Source organism: Alligator mississippiensis, chromosome 5, assembly GCF_030867095.1.
Source record: "Alligator mississippiensis isolate rAllMis1 chromosome 5, rAllMis1, whole genome shotgun sequence".
NCBI lineage: Eukaryota > Metazoa > Chordata > Crocodylia > Alligatoridae > Alligator > Alligator mississippiensis.
Genome location: NC_081828.1, coordinates 616,618 through 634,385, shown reverse-complemented (window position 1 = coordinate 634,385; position 17,768 = coordinate 616,618). Strand labels below are relative to the sequence as shown.

At 51.2% G+C, this 17,768-nt stretch overlaps 1 protein-coding gene across 5 annotated transcripts in view; it reads right to left on the bottom strand.

The window, feature by feature from the left end:
- Nucleotides 1–4,586, bottom strand: part of PTPRF (protein tyrosine phosphatase receptor type F) — a 409,613-nt gene extending 405,027 nt beyond the window's left edge. For all 5 annotated transcript variants that reach the window (XM_059727694.1, XM_059727699.1, XM_059727700.1 and 2 more), the window contains exon 1: nucleotides 4,431–4,586. The gene's annotated coding sequence lies outside the window, so the exon portion shown is untranslated. The remainder of the gene's footprint in view (nucleotides 1–4,430) is intronic.
- Nucleotides 4,587–17,768: the final 13,182 nt, after the last annotated feature.

Genomic DNA, 17,768 nt, shown 5'->3' with positions numbered 1-17,768 from the left:
GTTTTAGCCAAGAGATCTTTCTGACAGATCATACTCGAGAGGTTTATATGGCTGTTTTTTGGAGACCAAGAGCCAGAACAAGACCACCCTGTCCCCTCCCAGAGGCTCTCTCCATCCATGCTTCTGCTGCATGAAGAGCTGCCCTGAACAAAAATACCAGAAGAAGGCTGCTCCTGCTAGCAGGAATCAGAACTCGTGGTAGAGGCGATATCTTTTGTTAGACCAACTAGGTATCTCCAAAAAAAAGGTCTTTATTTGCAAGCTTTCGGGCACACATGCCCTTCTTCAGGGACAGGGGAATGCAAAGACTGTAAAAGTTCTCCTAAGTGGAGAAATCAGGTAGTACTAGTTCCTGCTTGTACTACTTCACCAGTTCTGCCCTCAACCAGGGTTTCAATGCCTCTGTTCATTGTTTTTGAGTGGATAATGACAGCAAAGATGACAGTTTCACAGCCCATAACCCAACATCTCCACAATTCAACTCTCTCCTCTACCGAAGAGAAAGTCCCTAGGCTGCAAGCTGTGTCAGTGGGCGCAGACTGCCTTCGTTCTCTCTCTAAAGCCGGGTGTGCATCCAGGGGCTGTACACAAACGTTACGCAGAGGCAAACACTCCTCCACTCCCCAGGCTTCAAGAAGTCACAGGAAAACAATCTCCAGTCGCTCCGAGAACACAGCAGAATTTGCTGGAATTGGCCACGCTGCAGTGGGAGGCAGGGACTGGTGCCAATGCCTTCTACACGCCCCAGAACGGGGCTGAGAAGATGGCAATGGAGTGAAGAAAGGATGGGAAGGAGGGTGGGATGTCCCAGGACAGCGTGGAAGAGAAGGGGGAGCTCGGAGCTTGCTAATGTCCGCCCATTTGGCCAGACCTCCCAACGGCTCTAATGGAAGCGCTGCTGAGAAGCACAGGCACACGCAGCCTGCCTGGGATTCTCAGAGGGACGCTACTGCTTGCCATCAGTCTTTCCTTCTGGCCTCAGGGCCGGTAATCCGGTTTCTGGCTAGAACCTACTGCAGGCGTATAAGGTTTGCACATTTACGTGTGATCTCAGCAGAGCTATGTATGGGGGAGGGCCACCCACCACCTTACAAATGCAACACTCGCTGCCTCTCCACCCGTAGCCTGAAGTCAGTCTTCCACACTGCACGGCAACCTCTCATCCAAGCTGCCCTCCCTCCAAGCACCACTGCTAGGTCTTTTTTCTGAGCCTATTTTTAGAAAAAATATACACATATAACCGATTCCTCCTCTTCTCACTGTTTTGGGGTTAATTCCACTATATGTCAGCAGAACTGCCATTAAAACAGGATGAGCACTAGAAATAAATCAACGGGAACTAGGAGAATAAAACCTCCTCCAATGGAGAAGAGTTCTCTCTCCTTTCATCCACAGTTATTACAGCCTTCTCCTGTTGCACGGCATCAGACATTCATTTTGGTGACGACTCGAGTCACAAAGACTGTAGATGCCTGAGCTTATTATCTTGGTTAGTACGCCAAATAAAAAAGAAAAAGATTTACAGAGATACATTTCGATGCCACAGAAAACACGTCTACTGACAAAGAAAATATGCAATTTAAAGCATGTGTATAGCTCAATTTTGATGTAACGGTTGATCCTTAAGTTTTAGGCCTTGCGGTGTGTGTGCTTCCTGACACTTTTCTCACAAAAATGCTGCAGTTCTTTCCAAGAGAGGAAATCCTAGTTAGCTACCTTCCCACAAAATTACAAGTTTCTACTGGAAAGTAAGTGTATAGTCTGGAATTGAACACAAAAGTTTGTGGATGTGAAATGTGCTTCCATAGGCAAAACTGGCTAATCTGAGCAAAATGCAATGTGTTTAAGAAGTCCCCACAGACCACATTAAAGGTGTACATAAAGTAATGGACTGAACAGTATCACAGCTAAGTTCTCGCAGGGAAATGTCCCCAGATCGTCAAGAATGAGCTAACTATACGGTACCTCCTGAAGCTGTGTGTAAAGCATATTGTAATGTATAAACTACCACACAAATTACTGAATGCGGAGGGATGTAATGACCGTGTTTTAGGCCAAGTAGATGAGTAATTTTAGTCTGCTACATGCTACATATCAGCATTTCCCTTACCATCTTTGAACCAGCCTTTTTAAGTTGCATAATGGAAATAAGTAGTTTAACTCTTAGCCCTGGATTCTAAAAGGCACTTAAAAAAAAAAAACCAAACCACTGTGAAATTGTAATGCAGAGGTTTGTCCTTAATAACGTACTAGCAAGGCCGGATAAAAACTGCTGCCTGGTGGCATTTAGCTGATCCAAAAGAAAAAGAAAGCGAAAAAAGAAAGCTTCATGGGTTTGTAAGTTTACAATCCTATTATAAGACACAAGTCTAAACTTTTTTTGTTCTCATGCATGCCAGGCCAGGTTTGGCAATTTGATAAACAATAATGCTTTTGTTTAAGCCGGTTACTATGCTTCTTCCTATCAGCTGCCTGTAGTCTCTAACCATCAAATAACGTCTCTACAGAACCGAGGTCTTCTGAACCAGCTACGCACCAGTCGGAGGGGCTCTACAGCCCCCTGATCCGAGTGGGGAACCCACCCTTAATTAGGAAGTTCCTCACTTAGGATTCAAGAGCATAAGGAACAAACAGGCAGCAGCATTTTTTTAGACTATTTATACAGTGACTTCTATAAGAAACGTTTTGTGGTAGAAGTAATACTTAAATTGAGATCTATGGCTGAACGTTATCACAAGGATTGCACTTACTTGACAGTCTGCTATTAGCCAACTCCATTATCGCTATTTGCAGTTTTTAAATGTACAGATTCAGACGCAACTGTACAAAGCCTCCATTACAAGTGGATTTATAGAAAGCCACAGCCACAGCAATAATCATCCTCATTAAGCATCTCTTCCCACAGCCCTGCATTATGTGGACTCAAAGAGGAAAACATTTCTTCTCCGTTACCCACAAGCTTAGATCCTTCTCCTTTCTAATCACCAGCTCAGATAACCGTCATTGGCAGCAGCACAGGAGCTACTCACATTTTCCCAAAAGCAGTGTGATGAGCAAGAAAGAAATTAAAAATACCTGTACGCCTCTCAAGCCAGTCGCACAACGAGACCGGCACAGGAAGGTTTCTCCTTTGATTCCCTAACAACTGACATTTTCACTCGCAGCAAGCACGAGAATAAGACAACACAGCCATGGTTTCTACTACTTTGCTCAGAGCCACGTCTTTCCAAGACACATTTACGGCCAGGCGCGTAGAGGGAAGGGCAGATGGCAATATTGGTAACTCAGCTGAATTATAAAAGCCTGCCGAGCATAAGTGGTGCGCGGACTCTTCACACATACGTGGTTTTAACCCCCTGCATGTATGTTCATGGTGCATCACACTCCAGCCTCGGGCTGCATGCCCGAACACGGCTCCCCGGAGCCCGGTCGAGTCCAGTCGAGTCGGCGAGCGAAAGGCACCCGACCAGAAGCGCAGCGCGAGGCGAGGCGAGGCGACCGACCACCTCCCTCCCTCCCTCCCACACCTCGCACGACGGGTCCGGCCGGCGTAACACAGCGCGTACTTCTGGCGTACCGAGTTCAGCTTGCCGAGCGCACGGGGATAAATCACGGCGAGGTCTCAGACCCGCAGCCAAGCGCCACGGCAGAAGTAATAAAACCTGGATTAAACTACACGGCCTCCCACCGTCAAACCGCTCTCGTGAGCCAGGCGTTTTCCACGCGACCGTAGGGAGGGCCGCACACTTCACTTAGAAACCCGCGTCGGCAGCCTTCGCCCGCCTGCCCCAGCGACGCGTCGCCCACAGGCCAGGCGCCGGGTAATCCGGATTAAGTTGGTCACCTCGCTAACGCGTACTTTGAGAAACGAACAAAGGTGGTTAGGTTACGGAGAGGCCGCGTTCTCGTCGTCCTGCTCCCGGGAGCCGCCTCCCGACATTTCCAAACAGCAAGTGCTCAGCACAACTCGGGTCGCGGCTCGGCTCGGCTCGGCTCCTCCAGCGCCGCCGCCGCCGCGCCCGGCTCCACCAGCCCCGCACCGACACGCGGCCCGCTGCAAACTCCGCCGGGGGCTCGGCCCCGCCGCCAACAGGTGGAGGGGACGCCCCGACTGCCCGCCGCATCGCCCCGCACCGCCCCGCACCGCACCCGCGGGGGCTGCGCCGGGCCGGCCGGGGGGAGCGGCGCCCCCGGCCCGCGGCCATGGCGCCTCCCGCGCCGCGCCGCGCCGCGCCGCGCCCAGGTGAGGCCCCCCGCCCGCCCCGACACCGACACCGACACGGCCCGCCCGCCCGCCACACGCCGCGCACGGCCCCGCGAGGACGGGAGGGCACCTGCCGCCCCGGCCACGGGCTCCCCCGGCTCAACAGGCGGCGGCGGCGGAGCGCTCCCGGCCGGCCGGCCGGGCGGGCGGGCACTCACTCACTCACCGCGGCGGGGCGGGCGGGGGGCCGCATGCTGCCTCCAGGCTCCGGGCGCCGAGCCGAGCCGAGCCGCTTCTGTCTGCTTCGCTTCTCTCCGCTCCGCTCCGGTCCGAGCCGAGCCGCGCCGCGCCGCTCCTCCTGCCGCCGCCGCGGGGCCGCGCACTGCGCGCGCCCGCCCGCCGGACCGCCCCTGCCGGGGCCGCGCGCGCCCGCGCACCCGCACCCGCCCGCCCCGCCTCACCGGCTCCCGCGGCCCCGGCCTCGCCCCTCACACCCCGACCCCTCCCGGCTGCGCCGCTCCCCCGCGCGGGCCCGGGCCGGGCAGGGCCAGGCCCCTCTGCCCGCCATGCCGGTGCCGAGCTCCCCCGCGGCCCCACTCGGGTCGTGCCCTGCCCTGCCCCGCCCCGCGGGTCCCCGCCGAAGCAGCCGCGTGGGGCGCTGCCGCGGGACCCCGGGGGGGGCGGGCCGGGTCCGCAGGGCGGCGGGGGCCCACAGAGAAGATCCCCCCCCCACGCGCGAGGGCCGGCCGGCCGGGGGGAGCGCTGTCCCGTGGCTCGCGGCCCCTCGAGGTCGGCCTGGCCGCGTGGAGCCGCACGATTTGTCCGCGTGTTACCAAACATGTCAATCCCACGCGTGTCCTGGAGGCGCTGCAACGTAGCGCCGGGGCGTGCCGGGTGCTGGCCTGGCTGTGGGGACACCGGTCACGGAGGCGGCGTGGCTCCGAGGAGCGGCTCGAACCCGGCCGGGCGCAGCGACCGCGGCCGCCGTTCGCCGACGGACCGGGGCAGCTCCTGGCACGCGTGCGGGCGTGCTCGCCTGCACCGGTTGCACGCCGCGAAGCGCAGGTGCGACGTCAGGAAGGAGAACGCTCGTGACTGTTACCTGTTAAAAGCCCACGCGACTACCGTGTAAATCAGACTCGACGCGACGAATGCCCTGTCATTTATCTGCTGGGCGGCCCGCGTCTCGCGGGGGTGGATGAGGGACGCGTGACCCGGGGCGATCCCGCAGGGCGGGCAGCCTGCCACGCGCAGGCCGCGAGAAACGAGTTGGCGGGTTCGTCGAGCGCGTCGCGGGGGAACGTCCATCTCGCGACTGGACCTGACCGTCGTAGCGGAGCCGGCTGCGAGGACTAGCTCCCGCGGGCCGAGCTCGAGGCACGTGGCCGTAGCAAGTGTACGTCCTGTAAAAGTACGGCAGCGATCGGACCACTTCCGTCCCTGGGTCTCCCCGCTCTCCACACGCAGGCCAGAGGGCCCGGCACGCTGTACGTTGGGCCCTTTGAGGCGCTCTCGGACGAGCAGATCAGCTGCTGTTTCAGGCCCATTTCAACCGTGATCGACTACGGGCCTGTGTCTGTCAAGGCTTATTCCAGCCTTCAGATCTGTGCCCTTTCCGTATCCTCTTATCTCTTTGTTCTGGTTCCCCTCTAGTCCCTGGACCAAGAAGCAGTTTCTTGCATCGCTGGTAGCTCTTTTGATGCTTTAATCTGCATGGCTGAAGTTGTCTAAGTTATCTGCATGCCTTTGAGATGAGCAGAATTTCTTGGCTGCTGTAGATTAAGTGCATTAATTATTTTTGTGCTCGGTGGGTTATTGCTTCACGTGCCTCAGGTGTGGATACTGCTTTGGTGCGCGAGGCGTGAGCAGAGCTGGCGTCCTGTGCACGGCCTGGACATCTCAGCGCCTCCTGCGGCATCGAGCTTCCCGTCAGAGTTTCGGGTGCCAGTACATCTGTCTGATGCACAGAGGTGCTGTCTTTTTCTCGTTCTTTTCCGGATTGAACCAAAGTGATATTAGAAGGTGAAGAGTCTTTAGGGGAGGCGTAGCATTTTCTCCATCCCAGAGTCGTTGCCCCAAGTTTTTGAAGGAATAACGTCTCAAATTTCCAGCTGAGAATAATTTGATCCATGTTCAGTCTGGCCTCTACCTTGCAACAAGCACCTGACCTAGTCTTGTATTTCTGCCTCCTGGAGAGAGAGACTTTGATTCAGAAAGGCCTTGAGGTTTGAGATCTTTTTCCCCAAACTGGCGGTCCGCATACTGCTGCAAAACTGCAAAGCGGGAGGCAGGTTATCAGGACTTCCCTGCGTCCCAGAAATTCACAGTAATACGTGATCCACGTGTTGGACTCGACCTCAGCGAAGATGGTGTCAATACTGCTGAGTTAAAGATGATGACATCAGTCCACTTCCAAATGTTCCTCTGTTTTGGAAGCTTGCTGGTTGAGACGCTGAAATTTTGCTGTGGGCCAGCTATTTGAAGAGACCTGTAGGTGTTTAAATATCTTAAAATTCTGGCCTTCAGTGACTGTGGTTCATCGTACCTGGCGCATAAACTTCTGGTGCCCTAAGCCTCTACTAAGTCATGCTACAGACCCTATACATCGGTTCCAGGCACACAGCTGTCCCATGGAAGCAACCCAGCAAGGTTTTGCCTTCTGAAGCAAGAAGCCTCAGTATACAGTACAGCTGCCTCCAGATGTGGTGTTTTGGTGCATCTGGCTGCATGAAGCAGAGCGGTCGGTACTTGGAGGATTTGAAGAACGTAGGGTCAACCAGGAATTGTTCTTTGGTGCTCCATGACTAGATCATTATCCGATGGTGTAGGACGTGCCAGCTTGTCAACCCTTCAGATCCTTGAGGTGTATGTCATCTCAGTGCAGGGCGCCCTTCGATGCAAGGCAGACCGACAGCCGAGTTCGTCAGGGTCAGCAGAAGGGTCAGGACGGACACAGGGTCCTCAGGCACATTTCTGTCCTGGGGTGGAGGTGCAGCATGCTAGGTGCTGCACATGCAGAGACATAGGACAGTCTCAGGTGGATTCTGTCGGTTTGGGTCTTTCTTCACTTGGCCTCCTACGTACAGTGCCCGGTCACTTGCCTTTCTGCATCCTTGTTTGCCATGCACTTGGTCTGCTCTGTCTGTTAAGATTGCAAGTTTTCTGAGACAGTCCGTCTGACTGTGCAGATGTACAAAACCTGGCATAGTTGGGGCCAGATCTCTGCTGAGCTGCTTGATGCTATTAAAAATGATTACTATAAAGCCCTCCTTTATTCCTGTCTTGTTTTGTCTGGAGGGTGAGGAGTGGCTGGTGTATATGTATTTGTGAACGAGTCTTGTTTACAGTTAATATATTGGAATACTGTAATGTCAAGGGATCAGGTCACTAGCTTTTTAATACCACATAGGTCACTAAGTTGTTTCTATGGGACTGACCTACTGAAGTCTGGGAGATTGCACTATGTGTTTAACGGACATTATCCATCCGAGGCACTTCCTTTCCAGAAATGATTTTTCATGAGGAGGGTCTTCTTGCAAACTACTGTTTCCTGCCACTGCTTATGATGTCCGGTAATATCTGGTCTGATGCTTGACTGTGAGCAACTGCAAAGAAATATTTTCCATCTGTAGATCTCCCTTGCAGCACACCTTGAAGATGTGATCTTGACTCTGACTGCTCACCATCTTTTTAATATTTCCCCCAACACTCACTTCCTGTTGTAGACAGTGTTATGGGAAGTCTCTGTAATACTCCTGCGTATAAAAATAAACTTGCAAAGGTTTTTTTGTGACTGGAGGAGCTATGGATTTGGAGAGAGGTCCCTGAAGCATTTTAGTCTCCAAGAGTAGGAGTCCAGCCTGTGTTATCTGTGACAAGGGATAATTACTCACCCATGAGTCTGCTTCTCTGAAGATATTGCTTGACTGGAGAAAGGAAAATTGATGATCACAGTACGAGTGTGAAACTTGGGACACCTCGCTCAGCCACAGACTCTCTTTGTGACCTTAGCCAACTCGGTTAATCTCTCAACCCCTCGGCTCCCTCTGTAAAATAGGCACAAGAAATCCTCCTTTTCCCCACCACCTTTTGTCTGTCTCATCTGTTTAGCTAGTACATTTTGTGGAACAGGGACTCTCTTTTTCTATGTTTTTGGGCAGCACCAAGCACAATGGGTCTATGATCTTGATTTATGCCTGAAGACACAATCAGAAAAATAAATAGTAAGCCTAGCTATGAACTCCCACTCACCTGGCACGAAGCTAGGATGGGGTACGGTTGGAAACATTTTTCCCTGATAGTCTCTTCCTGGCATGTAAATATCCCGTGGGCATCTGTTAATGGGTACGAGCGCTCTGCTTCCTGCTGCAACAGGATGTGGTAAAGAGGGGCGCTGGAGCACGGACAGCTGGTATTGGCAGCAGGTGGAGCTGGCACTTCTTCAAAGGTCCAAAATCCGAGAGCTATGGGAGTGCTGGCCTGCCTCGTGCTAGACAGCTGCCGCCCCAAAGTGGGAATGCAGTCAGGTGCTCTCTTCAGAAAAGCAGAAATACAGGTGAGTAATTATTTCTTGTCACTGCCTGTGCTGCAGCTGTTCTGTGGACAAATGAGGCCACCAGGCCACAGTACAGTGAATCCATTGCCTTTCACCCACCAAAAATAAATTCAAAGAGCAATATAAATCAGAAAAGGGCTTGACCCCCATGGTGATTTAAGAAAAACCTCTTACAAAACCCAGCAAGCTGGCCTTCTACAAATCATATTAGTTACGGGGTCTCTCCTTGCTCCGCGTGGCCTGCAGACATTCAGTTACTTCCCAGTGTACCTTCACATTTTCTGTTGGCTCTTTGAAGATCTCTGCATTGTTCCTGCTTTCTTCATCATGCCCTCTATTCACAGCCAAAAAGAGCTATCTGGTATTTCTTTTGGAGTCAGATGGCAAGGGGCCGGAAGGGACCTCGGAAGATCACCGGGTCCAGCCCCCTGCACCAAGCAGGAAACGTAACGGGGTCAGCTGACCCCAACGAGGTGACTGTCTAGTCTCCTTTTGAAGATTTCCAGGGTAGGTGATTGCACCACCCATGGAGGGAGCTTATTCCACAGTCTGGACACCCTGAATCGGTCTCAGGAGTTTGTGACCATTGCTCCTGGTTTTCCCCTCGGGTACCCTGGTGAACAGTTGCTCACCGAGCCCTTGATGTACTCCCCTAGCAAAACTGTGATCATATGGGTGGCTCTTCTTTGGACACTCTCAAGCTTATTCACGTCCTTGGTGAAGTGCGGTGCCCAGAACCGGACGCGGTGCTCCAGCTGCGGTCTCACCAGCGCGGAGTAGAGCAGAAGAATCCCCTCCTTGGCTTTGCTGGAGATGCACTGATTGATGCACGCCAGGGTGTTGTTTGTCCTACTGGATACAGCATCGCGCTGTTGACTCATGTTCACACTGTGGTGTCTTATTACCCCCAGGTCCCTTCCATTCGTGGTGCCGGTCAGTTTGGTGCCGCCAAGCCTGTAGGGGCGTTGGGGGTTGCTGGTCCCGAGGTGGACCACTTTACATTTCTCAACGCTGAACTTCATCAGATTCTGATCCGCTCAATTTGCTAGCCTGTCTAGGTCCACCTGTAATTATAGCCTGTCTTTAAGCGTGATCACGCTCCCCCACAACTCGGTGTTGTCCGTGAACGTGGCCAGTGATCTCTCCACCCCCACATCCAAATTGTTGAAAAGTACTGGACCAAGCACCAACCCCTGCGGGACACTGCTGTCCACTTCTTGCCAGGATGACACAGACCCATTCGCTATGACTCTCTGGGTCCTGTCCTGCAGCCAGTTTCTCACCCACCTGATTGTCTCAGAGTTAAGCCCACAATCCTCCAATTTTCTTGCGAGGACATCGTGGGATACTAGCTCAAAGGCCTTTTGGAAGTCTAGGTATACAATGTCAACCTGCTGTCTCGTGTCCAGGTGGCGAGCGACCTGGTCATAGAAGGAGATGAGGTTGGTAAGGCAAGACCTGCCTGTGACGCAGCCATGCTGGCTGTCATTCAGGATCTTACCTTCTGCAAGCTTTATTGCAGATAGACTCCTGGATGAACTTTTCTAGGATTTTCCCTAGGATGGAAGTAAGGCTGACTGGCCTATCGTTACCCAGGTCCTCCCTCCTGCCCTTCTTGTGGATGAGCGCAACACTGGCCCATCTACAAGTCCTTCAGTACTGGCTCTTTACAATCCAGTGGGCACTTGGCTTCCCGTCAGTGAGATGCTATCTATCTCAGGAATGTATAAAGATCCCATCGCTAGAGCATCTGCACGCTTCACAACACTTGTGTGAAGTAGGCATGTTTTTAAGCTATGAAGCTGAGATGCAGAAAGGCTAATTGGAGCATGAGGTCAAGGGAGGCTGTGCAGAATAGAGGACTGAACCCAGGGGCCAAACTGCTTCTCTAGTGACTGAACTGTGTGACCAGACACTTCTCTAAATATTTTCTGAGGGGTGCTGAACTTTCTTCATCCCCAGTGACTTCCCTAGCACTTTGCAGGGGAAAACTGCACACTTACAGGTCGTCTCAACCCAGGGAGGAGGAACTGGCATCATTGACCTGAGCCAGACAGGAGAAGATGGGAAGGCAATGGGGCTTTTGATACCTGCCTCTGAAGACGAGGTACCTTTTCCACCAGTGAATATATCTCAGTATGAAGAAGTTTTTCTCCATTATTCCACCAACACTCATATTTTCAACTCATTTAAACTTTGTCAAAGACATTGTCTTTTGGGCTCAAAGATCGTTCTGCTTGGACTCACACGAATGCAAGCAATATTTCCTGGAAACTCGTATTAGTCTGACTTGGCTTTTTCTAAGTTACCAGAAGATATTTTAAAACATTTTAAAAATGGTCCTGAACAGTCATAGAAAGGATGCAGACTTTTCTGTTTTCAAATGCTTTAGAAACATTGTGCCACAAAACTGCAAACTTGAACTATTTGAATCCTCTGTTCTACAGTATTAGGTACAGGTGTGGCTTTTTTATTAGGTGTTCCTCCTGATGAGCATTTAGATGGAAGAGGGAGTGGCACGCCTTACCCTTGCAGCAGATTTGTAGACCCAGCTACAGAGGTTGAAACTTTTAGTCTCTCAGCACCCTCTTCCTGCATTCAAAAGCCTCAGATTTTCAGCTTGTGTCCAATATAGCAGAAGCAATAATAAAAAAGAATAATTCAAGAAAAGTATCTTGAAGTGTACTTCTGCTATGAAAAATGATTCTGTGAAAATAGCAGCTACTCATTCTCCACTTCCATCACATTTTATGCGCTGTAGCCCTTTTAGCATTGCAGAGCTAATTCCATTCTTTTTGTGTTCATCATCATCCAAGTCCTGATTGTACAGCCAAGTCTTGTCCTCACTTACACATATGCAGACCTATTGAGAGCAGAGGTAGAACTCAAAAGATAATTTGAAGGCTGGGGATTGCACAGAGGTGACTGGGAAAGGCAAGTGCGCCACAGCCTCCTCCTTCGGAGAATGCCCGGGGCGGACCATTGCACCCCCCTCGCAGCAGCGCTCGGGGACTTGTTGTTAAGTCTTACCCCAAAGCAGGTAAGAGTCTGCTCCCCAGCTCTCAGCCCCACGTCCCCTCCCTTCCCATCTCTCCTTCCTCACCTGCTGCTGTCCCCAGCTGATGTGAAGATGCGGACCCCAGAGCTGCTCCCGCCCTGCTCGGGTTGGGCTGTGTAGGGTAGGGTGCTGGGATCAGCTGGGGACAGTGGTAGCAGCGCCCCCAAAGTGTTCCCCACCAGCCCAGGAGCAGACTCGGGGGCGGGGGGAGTGGGAACCTGCCCACCACTGCTGCCACTGCCGCACACTGGCCTCAGCTCCTCAAGCAGCCCCAGCTGGAGCAGGGCAAGAGCGACTGGGACAGCGGCAACGCGGGGCAGGTCTCCTCTTCCTGCACCGACAGGTGTAAGTGGAGAGGGCAAGAGGGAGGAATTGGGGGGAGGGAGGGGTGCCAAGAGCAGGGCAGGGGCAAGATTCTTACCTGATCGAGGGTTTAAGAAGTCCCTGGCTGCTGCTGCTGCAGTGTGGTCTGCCTGCCCCAGGGAGGGGGATCCTGGGAGTGGGTGCATAGCCACCCCTGCAGCACAAGTTGCTGCCCCCAAACCCCCTTTAAGAAATCCTGGCTGTGCCCACGGGAATGACACACAAACAGAAAAGACCCCAGAAGGAGTTTTCAAGGCTGCTATTTACCAGCCACTTTTCTTTAATTTTTAAACAGAGTAAATTTGATCCTGACATTTCTAAGGCACAATAAGTATCTTCATTGTGATGCTGAGTTCAGGATGCTTTGTTCTGAGAAGGTGAGGAAAGTAATGTATTGTTTGCACAGCAGCCAGCCGCAGACCTCGTCTACAGGCATCCCCCGCTGGACGCTATTTCGCTATAACGCTCATTTTAAATTGATGCCTGATTTCACTTAGCACTCAGAAGGTTTCGTTATAACGCTCGCGGTCGCCATCTCGGGTCATTAAAAACAATCGCGGTTGCCATCTTGGGTCGTCAAATACTTTCCATTTCACTTAAGGCTCATTTTTTCAGGAATCAATTAAGAGCGCTAAGCGGGGGGTTGCCTGTATAAGTGTATTGCATTTTTTCTGCGCGGAGAAGAGTTGTTGGAGCGCTGTCTGGGCCCGGGAGGTGCGGGAACCCCCCGCACACCATGGACAGATCTAGAGAGAGAGGCACAATCTGCCATGAGTCCTGCGAGGAAGGAGGTGGGCTCTGTCTAGGAGACACGGAGCTGTGGTTCCACTGGTCACAACCCACGTTATAGGTGCCACAGTTGGCCGTGAATGCTGCCGTAGCCTCAAGACTGCAGCATGTCTGCATGCCTTGTTCCAATCATGCGAGTAGCAGAACTGCACCCCGCTGCGATCGACTGTGTTTTCCCCAGGCGCAGCTCATTTACCCAGGTGGTCTGCAAAGACTTGGGTGTGGTGGCTAATGCAGGTGCGCAGCATGGCTAGGTCACTGTTTCAGTGGAAAACCATTATGGTATGTAACCTAAGCTTGGTATCTCTGCCTTAATATTAATCCAACACCGGGTAATTTTCCTCTTCTGGTCTGGCACATAACTCATGCTAGGCTCAGTGGACGAGACTCTCACCTGGCCGAGGACAGGGCCAGAACTAGGGATGACTGAATGGCTATGCATCTGAGTGGGACATCTGAGGGGCATAGGGCTTTTACTGGCCTTTGGCATGGGGTACGTTTCACTCCATGGGAACGGCGTGCTTGGGAATAGGGTGAAACAATCCCCCACTGAGGTGCGTGCCTTTAATTCACCCCTCTTGAGCAAGAGGAAACAGCTGTCTTGACAGGTCTTTAAAAATGCTTTTGTAATAGCAGATATATATTTCATGGCTTAATATTTTAGAGGCTGATGACTGGTTAGAGCCCTTTCAGCACCCACACCTCTTGCTTTGGGCTCCAGCCTTCAAATAAGTCACCGGTTGTCATGATTTACTGTATTTGCTACAGGATGAGTGCATGGTTTTGACAAGGAAAGATATTTGGGTATTATTTGAAGAGACACTGGGAAAGTTACTTCACTCGGTGTTTACACAGAATAGTGTTCTTGTTTCTGAGGTCACCTCTGTTGGAATAACAGGTGCAGCCTTCAGAGCACTTCAGACATCAGCTGCAAGGGCACAAATGCTTCTATATAAGTGTCAGGACTGTGCGTGGGAGGTTATAAGTTTGCTATGAAAGCTATCAAGTGAAACAAAATTTCATAAAATCCATTTTGTCTAAACAAACCTCCCATCTCAATTCAAGTGGGGTGGTATGGTCCTGTGAATGTAATAACAGCTGCTAATGGTGACAATAATCTTGTTATTTATAAATATCGCCACTGCCAAGATACTCAGGGTGCTATACATCATCATGGAAACCACTTAAAATGTATTTCAGAGCCTTAGAAGGCTACCCACCATGAAATGAAAGACATAAGACCCAGAAAGGAGGCAGGGGATAGGCAATAACTGAGAGGCAAACTTTAGTCAAACTTGAGAGTAAGAGGCTGGAAGGTATGATTGAAGTGGAGAGAGATGGCTCCCACATGCCGTAGCAATGAGTGCTCTGCAACCAGTGCCGGGAGAGTGATGTTTGGCTCTGCTCACATAAGCAACTTGCGGTGGCATCTCTCCAACACTGAAAGGCTGGGCACGTTCAACAAATGAAATCATCCGGCTGGCTGAGCACTCCTTAGTCCTTTATCTCCCCTGGCCACTTCCCCCACGGAGAGCTGCAACGGCTCCAACATCAGCCGCGCTCTCAGGCTGGAGAGTCTCTTTCAGCCGTAGCTGCCTCTTCCGGGCGGATCCTGGGCCCCAGCTCACGGGCTCTCTGACCTGCCTAGCTCGCCCCCACTCCCCAACCCCAAGTGCTTTGAGGACTGAAGTCACCCACCTGGGACTCAGTTGTTCTTTCAGTATAGCATATCTATTGCAGACTGCTCAAAACCAGAAATCTTGGAGTCACCTCAACCTTCCCACACTTCCTGGCCTTCAAGTCTCCTCTTGCTGCTTCTTCAGCAGTGCCAAATCTGATCTTTGTAGGTTCTTGTGCAGGCCTCCTCGTGCCCAGGACATCCGAGCGCCCTCCAGCCGTGCGTTGAGAGTGGTGCCTAGCAGCTGTCTGGGGGCAAGCGTTCGGGAGGGGAAATGGAGCTTCCTGGTCCAGGGTGTGTACGAATCCGTCTCACTCAAGATCAGACTAAATGTGGGGCTAATGTCTCCCGCTGCAGCATCTGATGATGGTGACCGCTGTCGGAGACAGGACACTGGACTAGCTAGACACCGCTCCTGATCCGGTCCGTCTCTTCCCGTAGCCTCACAAAAGCAGAAAAATACTCTCCTACATTTTCTCTTTATTTTTCTTTCCACAGTTTATTACACTAGCTATTTTCAGAGAGACAGCTTCTTGGGGCTCTTCTCATTTATGCTTTGTGCTTTTAATTACATTCAGAATGCTACTATGTAAAAGATACTGAAGGAAAATAAGGCAACTATCAGAGACAACATTGGTTCTGAAACTTTAAGCAGTGGATTCCCCCTTCCCCTCCCCATTAGTCCTCAGTTGAAAAGAAAAGGCACAATTAAGTTTCTTAAAGGAGGTATGAGGACATAGACACACAAAAAAGAATGGGGGGAGGGGACTCAGAAAACAGAGAAAAGAAGCCTGCATTAATCGGGTTGTCTTGGATGGTGAGAAACAAGCCTTCACCCAAAATTTCACTCTAATGAAATACTAAGTAATCTTTAAAAAATAATACAAATATGCTCTTCTGAGTGCAAGGCATTTCTACAGCTCATCACATGTCCTCACGTAGTCTTGAGAGTCAATTTAGAACAATCTGAACCGATACGAGCTGAAACTGCCGAGAGTGAGACACAACGCCGGGGCCGGGCTGCCTCGCTGTGCCGTGGCGGGAAGGGGGACGAGGTGGTTCCCCATCCCCACGCAGCTCCCCACCGCAGAGGCAGGCGCTGCAGCCCGCCGGCTGCGACGGGGAGGGACGTGCGTGCGCGTGCAGGGGCACCGCCTGGAATCCAGAGGTTTCCAGAGTAAACAGCACATTTACCCTTTCAACCCAGATACGTTCGCGGTACAGGCCAGACGAGTTGGTACAGACACACTGCCTGGTCTATGGGGCTTTGAGGATGCAAAGCAGCTGTAAATCCAGTTTATCTTAGCTGGATTTAGCGCTGCTTTTACATTGTGGCATAAAGCTGCCAAAGTGCATGAGTGAATCCGGAGGGTCTATTTTTAACTAGTCCATTCTTTTCTTTTTGTATGTCACGCTGGAGGAAGGGAGCAGAGGAAGATCCGCTCCAAGGAATGGCACTTTCCCCCACACGCCTTCCTGTCTCCACCAAATGCCCACCAGGTTCACAGCGTGAGCGTGCCCTGTTTATGAACAAGTGTATTTGAAGTAAATTGTGCTTTGAATGTCCTGCAAACCCTTGTGTATTTTAATAGCAAGACTCAACAGTTTGATTTTCAGCTAATGTAATAGATTTATGGCTTCTCAACCCAAAAATGACCACTATGACCAGCTAGTGCGACCTCTCGCGTGTACAGATGAGAGAATTTCACCCAGTAATTCCATTCCGTAGCTTGCGGCTGAGCTAGAACATAACCTGAGAAAGACCGCTGACAGCGATTTAAGGGCTACACGTGATGGAGAATCCCCCCACCCCATTCCTAATGGCTAGCCCCCCTTCCCGTTTGAATTCATCTGGTTTTGATTTTCATCCACTGGGGGTTGTTATTCCTTCGTCTGCTCGTTCAAAGATCCTTTTAGTACTAGACACTGGCATAAGATGTCTCGCGTCACGGCAAGAGCTAGATTCTCTTGAACCTGGGGGTCTCTAAAATTCCAGCTCTTTGCACCTTTTCCCAGATTTCCGGTGTTTCCTTAGCAAAGAGCCCAAATAAAACCTTCTGATCTGGAATCCAGACTTTTACCACGAGCAGGTCCAGGAAGCTGGAGTCAAAGATCCTCACCCAAACAGTCTGCAGGCTCAGGGTGGTTAGGTGCCATGTGTAGCATGTGTGGGGCCCACTTCTGGAAGATGTCTCTGACTCCAACCTGCAAGGGCTCTCGGCTGGCCTGAGAGGTAAGGAGAGAAGCCTGCTTCAATGGACAGACAGTTTAACCGGTATTGCAGGCTCCAGCGATAGCTCCACCCTGCCCATCTCTCGGCTTTCACGCTCAGACGGCTCCTTTCTGTCCTCTGCTTGGGGCTTTTCTGAGGTGAGGCGGGTCTTTCCTCTCTACCTGCATCCCGTGCTCCCCAGCTAAGTCTCACCAAGTCGCTCCCTCTCTCCAGGTGCCATCCTAAACTTTTTCTCTTTCTGTCTCATGATGAATTCTTTCTGAAGCCTTCCGAATCACTCCATACGGAGGACACTGTATAATAAAGAATAGGCTGAATAGCATTGGTTTAAAATGTCTCCTGCATTGGTCTTTAAAAATGGTGTTTAGTACTGCTATTTGCAACGCTGCGGAGGAAGCTTTGTCATTGCTACCATTATACATTTCAAATTCCGGCATTTATCCCAAGATGAAATCTGGCAAACAGCATCCCAGGAGCAAGCAATTATTTTAAAATCAAGAGATTCAGCCCCCCATATTCATATGTAAAACAAACAAACAAACATTAATAGGATTTGTTGCTGGTATAACCCAGGAACACTTTTAATTAAACAATAAATCTAAGAAGCAATTAGGCAAAGAGGTGGAAGCAGAGTTGGTACTCTGAGAGGCAGCTAAGATATTTCAGTTTAAAAATCAGCCACACTGCATATGCAGCAAGGCTCTGCCACTGCACCTGTGGAAGAGCACATGCACACTGCACAGTATGGTGTTGCATAAATAGATACCTATCAGGGAAAAGGCTTCATGGGTAGGGATATAATTATGCAACTTTTTAAAAAGCATAATATTTATACTGCAGTCTGGATTGGCTTCAATCATGTGCGTAATATATTTATTTGGAAACATC